Source organism: Eptatretus burgeri, chromosome 15 (genome assembly GCF_056783735.1).
Source record: "Eptatretus burgeri isolate ZD-2024b chromosome 15, Ebu_testis_v1, whole genome shotgun sequence".
NCBI classification, from domain to species: Eukaryota; Metazoa; Chordata; class Myxini; order Myxiniformes; family Myxinidae; genus Eptatretus; species Eptatretus burgeri.
Genome location: NC_140975.1, coordinates 20,073,359 through 20,086,416, shown reverse-complemented (window position 1 = coordinate 20,086,416; position 13,058 = coordinate 20,073,359).

The window sequence follows — 13,058 nt, the reverse complement described above, 5'->3', positions numbered from 1 at the left end:
AAATTCCTTCAATAGTTTAATTTTCTTTGCACAATAATCCCCATCTAAAATATTAACAAACAAAACATTTGAATCTTTATATTTTTTAAGATACCCCATTTGTGCCATTACGAAATGATAAACTTCTCTTAATGCTCTCATCTGACCACCTCCTGAGCCACATATCATTTTGAGATTATAGTAAATTGTTTTTTCATTGTTCAATTGATAACCATCAAAGTTTTCAGTCCATTCAAGGATATTCATTTTTTTCTTTACATCCTCTAACTTACTAGTTTTTAAATTAATTCGCTTATTTGTTTTATTTACCTTTGTTTTAGTTATTTTTTCAATAAGACTTATTTGATATTTTTCACATTCATTATGTTTTCCATTTATATACCAAGACTGAGATTTTCTCCACTCTTTAGTTTGATTAATACTTGGTTTAACCATTTATATATTGTGAAAAAACGCGGCGGTAGCCCTTAAAAACCCTAACCCATCTTCCCATCGTTAAAACATAATCTATTTTATACACTCTATCATACAATATCCATATGGAACACAATCTATTCCATTATCTAAAATAAATCTCTTATCATCAAAGGCTCCTAATGCCTTTTTATTTACTTCTTCACTATATATGTTATGTTTATAACTTCTTATTGTATTCATTTTCCTATATTCTTCTTTCTTATTCATCAAACAATTATAATAATTTCTAAAAGTTATTGATTTCTTTATTACATATTTCTTTATTCCCTTTAACCTCTTATCAATCTGTTCACCATACTTATAAGCATATGCCTTTGCTCTCAATCCAATAAACTCACTCATTACTTTTCCACCCAACTCATCCTTAAACTTACCAATAACCTTTTCATTCTTTTTGGAAAATAACTCACTCTTCTTGCTGAAATTACTTGTATCATATACTCCAATATTTTTCTTCATATCTTCATAAACATCATCAGTTTTTATATCTAAGATAAAACTATCAGTATCCATATACAACAATGAAACATTTTCACCATACTCTTTCTTTAAGTCATTATACAAATAATCATACATCAATATCTTTGATAAATCAAGAACTGCTGTTCCAATATAAATTGGTTTATCCATTACAATACTTTCCTTTTTCATATGAATTGCAGAAAAGTTCTCTGAAAAAACCTCTTCTCTCTCAAAACTTGGTTTATTTATCAATCTCAAGCTTCTTTCCAAGATGTTGCGAATCTAATGTTTTGTCTGTTTCTAACATTTTCCATAGTCTTTCCAAATACAGCATTATTCATTAATTTATAAAAGTCCCCTTCAAATTTTACTTTTGTATTTGCTCTCATATCTGTATTGAATTGAATATACTTTTTCACCCAAGGACTTTGTTTAAATTTTAAAACTCTATGAATTTTAGCTACTCTCAATCCTTCTCTCAAAAACTGTTTTAAGCTTCTCTGATGCAAAACATATCCCTCTTTATCATAGAATGTTGTTAATAACTTTTCTGTTGATTTACCTTTAATATTAAAACTTTTATGATAATCACTTAACCATTCTTTCTTTGGAGTTGCTTTCTCACATGCAAAAGGAAGATCTTTATGCTTATTATGAAGATCACTCGGGTACCTCAAATCAACTTCAAAATAATAACCTTCTTCTTCGTCATTCAATTCCTCTTGAGAAGAAATAACAATATTCATCAAAGCCTTTTCATAATCCTTTTCTTCCACCCACTCTAATTTACCATAAGGCAGAGATTGAGACATTGCCCATCCATACAAATTATTAGCATCAAAATACATCAAATAATTACTATCTTTTTCACTATTATAATTTGGAAGATATTTATTATTTGCTTTAGCATATCTTTTTGAACATACTTGTGATATTCCACCTCTCTTGGACTTCTCAATCATCAAAAGCATATCAACATCACTGATTAAATCTATATCTTGTTTTGTCATTTTCAACATTGCACTCCAAGCTAAACCAGGAGCTGTGAAATAGTGGGCAGGGTCTAATCCATAACAATTTTTATTATGACAGAGTGTTCTAAAAGCCTCAAACACATCAGCTAACAATAAAACATCTGTTTTTAGATATAAATCATGATATTCTCCAAGGTTCTTTATCTTAAATATTTTCCATATTTCTTGTGCGTGTTTATATTCCTTATCACTTATCTCTTCTTCATAAAGGTTATTATAGAAACTTTCTTTTGAAGGAAGTTGTGTTTCTTTAAATCTCATAAATGAATCCATATAATCATAAGGATAAATTCCCTTACTTGTAAGAATTTTCTCTTTACTTTGAATTTCATTCCTTGTTTGAATTTCCTCTCTCGTAAGAATTCCTTCTTTAATCAGAATTTCATCTTTAATCTGAATTTCCTCTTTAGTTCGAATTTTCTTTATAATTAGAATTTCATCTTCAGTTAGAATTTCCTCTTTACTTTGAATTCTCTCTTTAATCTGAATTTCCTCTTTAGTGAGAATTTCCTCTTTTGGAAAGAATGAATTAAGATTTGGAAAAGAGTCCGTGGAGCTTAGATTTGATGCGAGGTAGGCTAGTGGTGTTCCCATAAACTTGTAAGAATCTAAAAACCTAATACGAGTTATCGGTTTTGTGAATATCATTTTTGAAAATGAAATATACTTTTGACTTGTGTTTGTTATAGCAGAAATATTCCCTGGTGTTTTTGAAAGTTCATTTATAAATAGATGTGTATCATAGTTGGCGCTGTTGTGAAGAAAGACTGGAATAAAAGAAGGTAATTTATAATTAAGATTACAACAGGAATGAGCGGGACCTCTATATTTACCAGTAAGATGACAATGGTCTCTAACTTTAAACTCCTTAATTTCCCCCTCACAAATATGACAGATATTGTTCATTCTAAATTCTAATTTTTCTTCTTTGGTTAATTTCATCGGTTCATTTGTTTCTTTCATTAATTTAGTGAGTCTTATACAATCCTTTTCTAATCGTTTTACAAACTCTTGTGAAGCATTTTTTCCACGATAATGTTCAAGTTTGTTATACTTTTCTCCAACAGATGATTTGATATAATAACAGAAACCACAAGGAATATGTTTTTGATATTTATTTGTATATGGTTCTTTTGGATTAGGAGAAGCAGTATTTATCTTTTTAAGGATACATTCAAAATCAGCGTATATCACAAATGGGTGCATGATAGATTTATTATAATCTTCAAAATAAATCTTTTCACCAGGTTTAGGCATTGTAATTACAGCTGATTTATGATTACTACAATATTTTGAATGTTGTTCTAATCGTTCTTTTGTATGAAATGAATTAAGACATCGCTTACAAGGATATATTTTGTTTGCTGTTCTGAATACCTGAGAAGAGATTAATCTTGATAAATTATTGATGTATGTGTAATGTGAATTCTTTCCAACACTAAAATATAAAAGGTCAATGTGTGTTTCTTCATTTTTATAGTTGTTTGAAATTTTTAATATTTGAACTTTGTTTGTATCCGTTAATCCATATACATTAATAGAAAGATTATTCTTTTTCTCAAATTTAGGAATATCTGTTAATGGCATTGGGAATTTAAAATCTTTAATGTCCAAGGTATTCTCATATTTCATATATTGTTTTACTCTTTCTGAATTACATTTTGGTGGATGTAAGTGAGCAAGAACAGACCAGAGAAAACATTTATTATCATTGTTCTTAATATTAACAACTGCCTTCTTTAGTTTTATTTCTTTTGGTAATTCAATATAAGAAGAAGCTTTAAGAGGGTTTGATTTTAGAATGTGTATATCTAAAAAGATGATTTTTTAATATTGAATCCACTTCCTACCACTGTATTATCAACATCCTCCTCTTGTCTTGATAGTTCTTCATAAACCCCACTATTCAAAAAATCTTGAAATGATGTTATAAAATGAAGATCTGTTCTCATATAAGGAGTTTGTTCTTCATCTTGTCTTTTCATATTCATTTTCACTCCCATATAAAACTTTAAAGTTTTTATTTCTTTTAATGTCTTTTTAATAAATTTTTCAACATCGGGTTTCACTATTTCAATTGATTCAGCTATTGATGATGGACTGGGTTCTCCAAATTGAAAAATCCTTATTTTTATATGCCCTTTAAATGCCTCATCAGTGTTTTTAATATAATAGTCTCCCTTTACTTTAAACTCATTTTTCTTGTGTTTTTGTGATTGAAGATGTTGATTATAACTACTCTTCAAAACATCCTTTGAACAGATATCACAATGTTTTCTTTCCAACTCAAGAGGAGATATTTGATGAAATAGATTAAATGTGTGTTTGTTGGTTCGGAGGTGTTTTCTATAATGTTTATATTCGTGATTACAAACATCGCAGTACGTTGTATTCACCATATTTATAGAATAAAACTTTGCTTAAACTAAAATTTTCTTGATGAAAATTTCGTTTAATTTATAGGTGAATCTGTGCTTAAAAACATTTTATCCTCCAACTTTTTCACTTCATAAATACAATGTTTCAAGACACAAAAGACAAGTTTCAATCAATCTCTTCATCTGTTAAAGATACTGAGAAATATGTCAAGGATGTAAAATTGAACAAAGATAAATATAACAACTATTGGATAAAAACTATTATGGTAAATAATATGAGTTCTTCAATTTCCTTCAGTGGAAGGGCTTTTAGTATACCTGGTAGAACATCAATTAAAGTATCTCTAACAAAAGTTTCTCCTCTCCTTCTAGTAATATATTCAAAACTAGAAAAAGCAATGAAACAAGAAAAAGTATCAAAGAACAAAAACCTTATGGATGAAGCTTTAGAAAGAAAAGATAAGACCATCTGTAATATGCAAGGAGAAATTTGTATTTTTTTCAACAACCCTAAAGATGTAAATCTTGATGAAATAAAGGATGTTAATATATCAGGTGAAATGACATTTCGTTCAATAGTAGTTAACGATAATTTTAAAATTACCTTTAATATAAAAAATGTTGTCGTTGAATCTGATAATGAAAAAAGTATATCGATATCGATGGTAATATACAACTGAAAGTATAGATGAATTTCAGTTTAAGTAAAGTTTTACTTTATAAATATGCTAGACTTTCCTGATTCTCCATATGACAAATTTGAGAATTGTCCTGCGTGTGAAAGACAGGGATTAAACACAGAGTCAAAAGCCTATAAACAATGTATATTCTGTGATTATCTTCTAATTAATGATAATAAAAAATATAAAAAGGAAAATAATTCTTTTAGATTTACACCAAAAATGAATTACTTTACAAGATTGATTAGAGAAATGAATGTAAAGTATGAGGATGATAACACACCTTTCCTTACAAGGGAAGAAACTGAACGTATAAGAGAAATGTTCAAAGGATTGTTGTTGTATATTATTCATGGATGTAATTTTCAGGGAAATATCAACACAAGATATTGTATAAATAAAATAATGGATTATCTTGAAATTAAACCTGAACTTAGGATAAAATATAGAGTTTCTAAAAAAGCTAATAATAAATTAAATAACCTGTTTTTCAAATATATAAATGAATGATTTTTTACCTATTTGGGAAAATAAGATAAAATTTAACAACCATAAAAATCTCCCAAATTCATTAAGATGTCTCATAGTTGGTTCAAGTGGATGTGGAAAAACCTGCTTACTTTTAAAAATGCTCCTCACTCCCAACTTTTTAGATTATGATAATTTAATAATTTTCACAAAGTCGAGTTTTCAACCAGAGTATCAACTACTCTCACAAGGTTTTAATGCTGGTCTTCAAAAAGAAGATATAATAGGTTTATTTAAACGTCAAAAAACCTAAATGATTATAACATTGAAGATATAATTCAACTATTTTGTGATACACAGAGATGTAAAAAGAAATCAAATCTTATAACTTGTATTCTTAGTGATAATACGGATGATATACCGTCTCCCAAGATTTGGATAAATCAAAAAGAACCTCGTTATCTTTGATGATTGTGTTAATGAGAGAAACCAAACGGTAATGGACAGCTACTACACAAGAGGGAGACATTCTTCTTGTAATTGTATTTATCTTAGTCAATCGTACTTTCAACTTCCTCGTCGTTCCATCAGAAACAATGCTAATACTTTTATTTTATTCAAGTTAAATTCAATAGATATCAATAATTTTTGGAGAGATAATTGTTCTACATTATGTAGTAAAAAGAAATTTGAGGATTATATGAAGCACACGACTGAAAAATATAAATATATTGTTGTGAAACAAGATGAGATATTAAGGGATATATTTTTTGTTTTATAAACAATTACATATATAAATGACAACTATTATTATAAATCTTGTGGGTAAATCTGCTTCTGGAAAAAACTTTCATAAATCAAGGTTCTTGTGTAGTACAAATGAGAATATTGTAAATTTACTTAAAAAACACCCCGTGATACGCATTGTATCAACAACAACTAGAGCAATAAGACCTGGAGAAGTAAAAGGTGAAGATTATCACTATATTTCAGTGGAGGAACATATGCGATTGAGGAATGAAGGACAAATATTTGAGGAGGTTTCTCTTGGTACAACAAAATATTCACATTGTAAGAGTGAGTTAAAGAAACTAAAATCTGGTGGTGTTGGGATATTAGAAACTAATCCAGAAGGAACGAGACAAATTATTAAATATCTGAGCGGAGTGAAGATTTTATCATTCGGTTTTGATGTTGATGAAGAAACTCAACACAAACGTATGAAAAGCAGAGATGCAAGGATTAGTGAAGAAGAAATTACAACTCGCATTAATGTTAATAAAGAATTTGATGAAATATTTAAAGAAAAGGATTTATTTGAACACATCTACTTGAATGATGAAGAAAAGGAAAATTTCCCTGTTGATCTTTACAATTCATTAAATGATATTTTACAATAAATAAATGGATACAAAAGAAAGAGCAAGAAGATTTAAGGAACATCAAGAGTTGGTTTCAAAAGTTGTAAAACAACAGGAAGACATAAAGAAGAAACGCAGACAGAAACTAACGGGCGAAGAAGCATTTGAAAAAAACAAGAGAAATTTTTTAAACCACTTTTAAAAACTTCCCAAGAAAAATGAAAGATGTTTCCACAGTTCCCACAGTAGAATATACTCCTAGAAAGCTTCAAATGTTAAAAGATTTCAGTCAAATGACGGAGGAAGAATTAGAGCATTTAGGAGAATTAGAATATGATGATGAAGGTTTATTTCAACAACTGGAAGAGATTAATCAACCCCTGATTATATTGTGAATGCTGTTCAAAACAATGAATATTCAGCGGATTCAAAAACCAAAGCAGGACTCATTCCAACAGAACAACCAGCAATATTTCATCTTGTTAAAGAAAAGGTATTGATATTTAATGATGAATTAAGGTTCTTAAGTTCTGCTCAACCCCTGTTAAACTAACTCCGAGATTAATGTTTCTTCTCACAAAAGATGGAAGACAAGGTTCAACTGTGAGGGATGAATCAAAGTATATTGATAAACCATTGGATATGGAAAATAATGATGATAGAGTATATATTGATTTGCTGAACACTCTAAATTATAAGGTTATTCTTTCTGGTAAAAGTAGGAAGAATGAGAAGGAGAAACACATTATTCAGGCTTTAAGTATCCTTGGTTCAGGTATTAGTTTTCTTCCAAATGACCCATCGCAATTAGTTAATAGACTGTTATTGTTGTTCGGCAGTAAGAAGGCTGGAAATAACAATTGTTTTAATGAAGCATCAGCCATTTTAGATCAGTTGATGAACATGAAAATAATTAATAAATCTCAATATAAAGACATTTTATCTCATATTAAATAAGATGAGAAGCACAATCCTGAGTTTTAATTTCACAACAAGCGACCACACATCTTCATTCCCATACCCACTACAACTTGACACAACAAAAGAATATGAGGCATCTTTATTGTCCATGGAGACTTATAATACCTTATTTAATATAACCGAGAAAAATGACAAGTTTAGTTATAATCCGGGAAGTGGATACAAGACGATAACAGTTACTCACGGAGCATACGAGATTTCTCAAATATCTTCCGAAATTGCTCGTCTTATGAAAGAACAGGGTGATGAACCAAAAAATATTATTATAAACATTCAAAAACATACTTCAAAATCAACGATTAAAGTTAAAAATAACTACAAGGTTGATTTCACAATTGATAATTCATTTAGAGAGTTATTAGGTTTCTCCTCAAAAAGATTGAAACTAATGGGACGTTTTACAGTGATAATGTCATTCAAATATCCTCAGGAATAAATTCGGTGTTAATTCACTGTGATTTGATTGATGGTGCTTATAATGATGGATTAAAAACAAATACAATATTTTCATTCAGCGCATACTCAACCCCAATTGGTTATAAATTCAATATGGAGCCTAAAAATTTGGTTTATCTACCTGTGTCAGGAAAAACCATACACAGAGTAAATTTTAGGATAACCGACCAAGATAATCGTGTGATCTCTTTTAATGGAGAAGTTATATCCATCAGAATTCACCTACGTGAAGTTTTTCAATAAATAAATACGATGGTTATTGTGAGGAAGCACGAGTTGGGAAAATATAAAATAATTACAGGAGATGGGATGTTCCTTTCCCCGTACTACAAGGGTGAAGGTATGTATCTTGGTAGAGGATACTATAAACCTAAGAGACAAAGGGGTGTCGGACATCAATTTAGAGGAGATGGGATAATTGATACTCTCATGGGTATTGGTTCAACTATTCTTAAACATAAAGACCTAATTGGTTCAACTGCTTCTGCTGTGGGAAATGTAGCAGGTGCTGTAAAGAGTATAAAAGATGCTCAGAAAGAATCTCATAAATTACAAGCAATAAAAGAAATTAAGAAAGGTAAAACTCAGTTGTCCACCCAAGAACGACAGGAAATAATTCAAATACTTGGATCAGGGTTTCAAAAGTTTTAACATCTTTTTTCCTAAATAAATACAAGTATGGAAGCAATTGATAGTATCTATGATTTGGATGATACTATTATTATCTCAAACTCCACTAAAAAAGAAGATTACTTCAAGGTAAATGCAATAACTGGAACAGACTGGAATACAAATGGTACAAAAAGTTTTGAAATAAATAATCAACAAACCTATTTGAATCTCTCCGAAAGTTTCTTGTTGTGTAAATTTAAATTCACTAAGGCTGGGAATAACACAAACGCTACACTTGTAAATGATTTCTTCTGGAAAATGTTTGATAGTGTGCGATTGTATATTGGAACACAAGAAGTTGAAGCGGTTGATTATGTCTCTGCTGTATCTGAAATGATGAAATTTACACTCTATACATTCAGTGATAGAATGGGAAAAGGGGTCTGTCGAAGGTTTTATTCCTGATATGTCAACGGGAACAAACACAGACCCTGGATATATTCAAAGGAAAGGAATGTATAATGATGATACAAAAGCAGAAAATAGTTTTACTGTGGCAGTTCCTCTTAAAGGTATATTTGGATTTTGTCATTATGATAAAGTTCTGTATGGTCTTAAAATTAGATTTCAACTACAAAGGAATGATAATGAAAATAGATTGCTTTTTGGTGTTGGTAATGCTTTTGGTGATCAGAATAAATTTGTAATTGAGGAGATGAGTTGGTATATCAGTGAATATACTCCTAATCTTAAAACAGAAGAGATGTTGAATCGAAGACTTAACTCAAAAAAACCACTCAGTGTATTATACCTCAAAAGAAGATGTCAACACGTTAAACTCAATCAAACTACTTACACGTGGAATTTGGGTGTTCTGGAAGGAAAGCCACGATATCTGTGGATGATTTTTAAAAAGCCAGATGGTGATACTGCGACTGATAAGAATAATGCATTGAGTGATAATGCTAAGGTGAAACAACTTCGCGTTTCTCTAGATGGAACATTTTATCCACGAGATAGATTGGAAATTAATTGGGAAAAAATGATTTTGCTGAAGCATACAAGTCTTACCAAAAGGTGTGTGAAAGTAATGGAAATAAAGAACCTATTTTGGATATGACAGCATTTAAAAGTTTGTATACAATCTATACGTTTGACCTGAGCGCTCAAAAAGAAACTATAAAGTCTAATCGAGTGGATACTTCCCTATACATTGAAAGAGGAGAGAGTGAAGAAGTTGATACATATTGTTTGCTTTTGGAAGAAACAGAATTGCAGATTAATACAGATAATGGTGTGATGATTAGTCTCACATAATTTTTTGTTAAATAAATGAGTGGCAAAGTACCAACTGGGGTATATGTTAATCAAATCAATCTTCATAAACTATCATCTTGTGTTCAAAATCAAAAGCCTTGTACGATTAACGTTAATACAATTCAGAGAAAAGGAGCAGTAAGAATTGATGTTTTGCTCACAAGAGAACAGGTTAAAATCTTGAATGACACTGGCTCACTTAAAATTAAAATGACAAAACCAATGTTGAAAAATATTCAATAAGAGAGACGAGTGGAGGATTTCTCCCATTTCTAATTCCTTTATTTGCTGGTTTAAGTGCGGTTGGAGCATTGACGGGTGGTATTTCAACAGCGGTCAAAACTGCCAACGAAAGGAAGGCTCAACTCCAGGCTCAAAAAGAATTGGAAAGACATAACAAAGAGTTGGAGAAACAAATTAGTGGAAGTGGTGTAATTGTAGATTTTGCTGAAAAACTTGAAGGTCTGCCTGATAAAGCGAGATTGTTAGTTGGAGATATGCTTTCTTCTATAGCACAAGCAGGTGTAAAATTAACGAAAAGAGGTAATGGATTATATCTTTCTAATAAATAAATGAGCATTGATGAGTGGTTGAAAGAATTTGGAAAGAATACAACATCAAATTTACAACTTGTCAAATATTGTAAGAAATTAAAAATTCATAATGTGGTTATTTGTATGAGAGATGAATTAACAAATGTGTCGAAACATACAAAGAATATTATTATGAACTTAGAAGATAATGATGGGAACGGTTCTCATTGGGTTTGTATTTTTAATAGTCAAGACAAATATTATTTTGATAGTTTTGGTCTTCCACCACCTGTTGAAGTCATAAAATTCTTACAGAATGGTGTTTATCAAACATTTCAAGTCCAAGAATTAAATTCCAAGTGTTGTGGTCAATTATGTCTATATGTGTTATTTCAACTCAACAAAAATAAAAAATTTTATGATATTATTTTTAATCTAATATAAATGACTTATGTTGGTAAAGATGGTTCTATCTTTGGTGTATCTCAAGAACTGGATATTGATTTATCAAATTATTATACAAAGGCACAGGCTGAACGATATAAATATAATATAAACAAAAATATTAACATGAAAAATGCTTATAAATTAAAAATTATCCAAGCCCGACTGACGCGAATGACTTGGTGAGATTAAGCGATTTATCACAATATATATACTTAAATAAAACGGCTGTGTATTCTAAAGATACAGAAGTGTTGATATTATCTCCAGGTCATACAGAATTCACAGTTCGAATTAAAATAAATTTTTATAAAGAAGGGCGTATCGTTTGTATGAGAATAGAACAATGGGGGTATGATATGAATGATTTAGGGTATAATTGGTCATTTAAAATTAACCTCGAAGACCTGGAACAATTAAATCAGTCTCGTAAGGAAGAATATTATCCACTTGGTATCGAGAATGAGTTTTGTGGAGCCACGATTAGTAAACAACAAATAAAAGAATTTAATAAGGGTAAATATAATAATGGTTTTGCCCTTGTTTATCTCATGAAAACAGAAAAAACAGGATTATATATAATAAGTAAGGAAATACAAAATGATTTAACTATGGGAAGATGGGGAGGTGTTTCGTGCCATAATATTATTCTAACATATATTTCTAATACATAAATGACAGCAAGAAGGCTTCAAGAAAATTATCATTTCTGTGTTCAAGCATACCTTCAAGAAAAGGGTATTCGGTATTTTAATAAATATGTTCTACAACATAAGAATGAGGTATTTTCAATAAAAGATTGGCATTATGCTGATGTTGATAAACCAACAACTTTAGATTTAATTAGAATGTTAAATAATGAAAAAATTATAAGGTTAAGAAAAGGTAAGGCTCTTTTAGAAATTCAAAAGAAATTTTATTGGTATCCTGTTGTAAAAAAATTATTTTGGATACAGGAATAACAAGAAATCCTGATGAATATATGTATAATATTCTATGGGGTGTAAACGATTCAAGTATAGTAAGGGATGAGGAAGGAGTTGAAGAAGAGAGGGAAGAGGAGGAAAAGGAGGAGGAGGAGAGAGAGAAGGAGGAAAGAGAGAAGAGAGAGAGGGAGGAAAGAGAGAGAATGAATAAATATCAAAATATGGAAACCAGTGAGATTCAAAAGAATAGAGGTATTAAAGAAATTAACTTATCTCACCAGGGAGGAATACAAAGAATTAAAAAGTCTATTTGCAATACTTTCGACAAGACTATCGACATCGAGAAGACATGTATTTTAATTCAAGTTTTTTCTTAAATAAATGGAGGAGAGAGTGAAGGCATTTCTAAGGATTCTTTATGTTTTAAAAATTAAGATTCAAATGTGCATGTTGGAAACTAAAAAGGTTTTTGCACTCTGCAGAAATTTTTCTCATAAATAAATGAGTTATTGTCTCAAATGTAAAAAGAAAACTAATACTAAAAATATTTCATATATTAAAAGTAAAAATAACAGGGTTATACAAAAAGGTATATGTTCGGTGTGTGGTTCAAAAAAATCAATTTATCTCCAAACACAAACTCGGAGGAGATATACAAAAGTTTTTATCAGGAAGTAAATTTACAACTACTGGAATACCAGGGGAATTACATCTTCCAGGGTATTCTTTCTGTGGTCCAGGCACAAACTTGGATAAAAGATTAGATGAGGCAGACAATCCTAAATCCTGGAGTAAACCAATCAATAGAGTTGATGAAGTGTGCATGAGACACGATATTGATTATGGGAATACCACAACGTTGGAAGAAAAGCATGAAGCCGATAGAGAAATGTTATATAATTTGTCTCTGATACAAAATCCAACCTTGA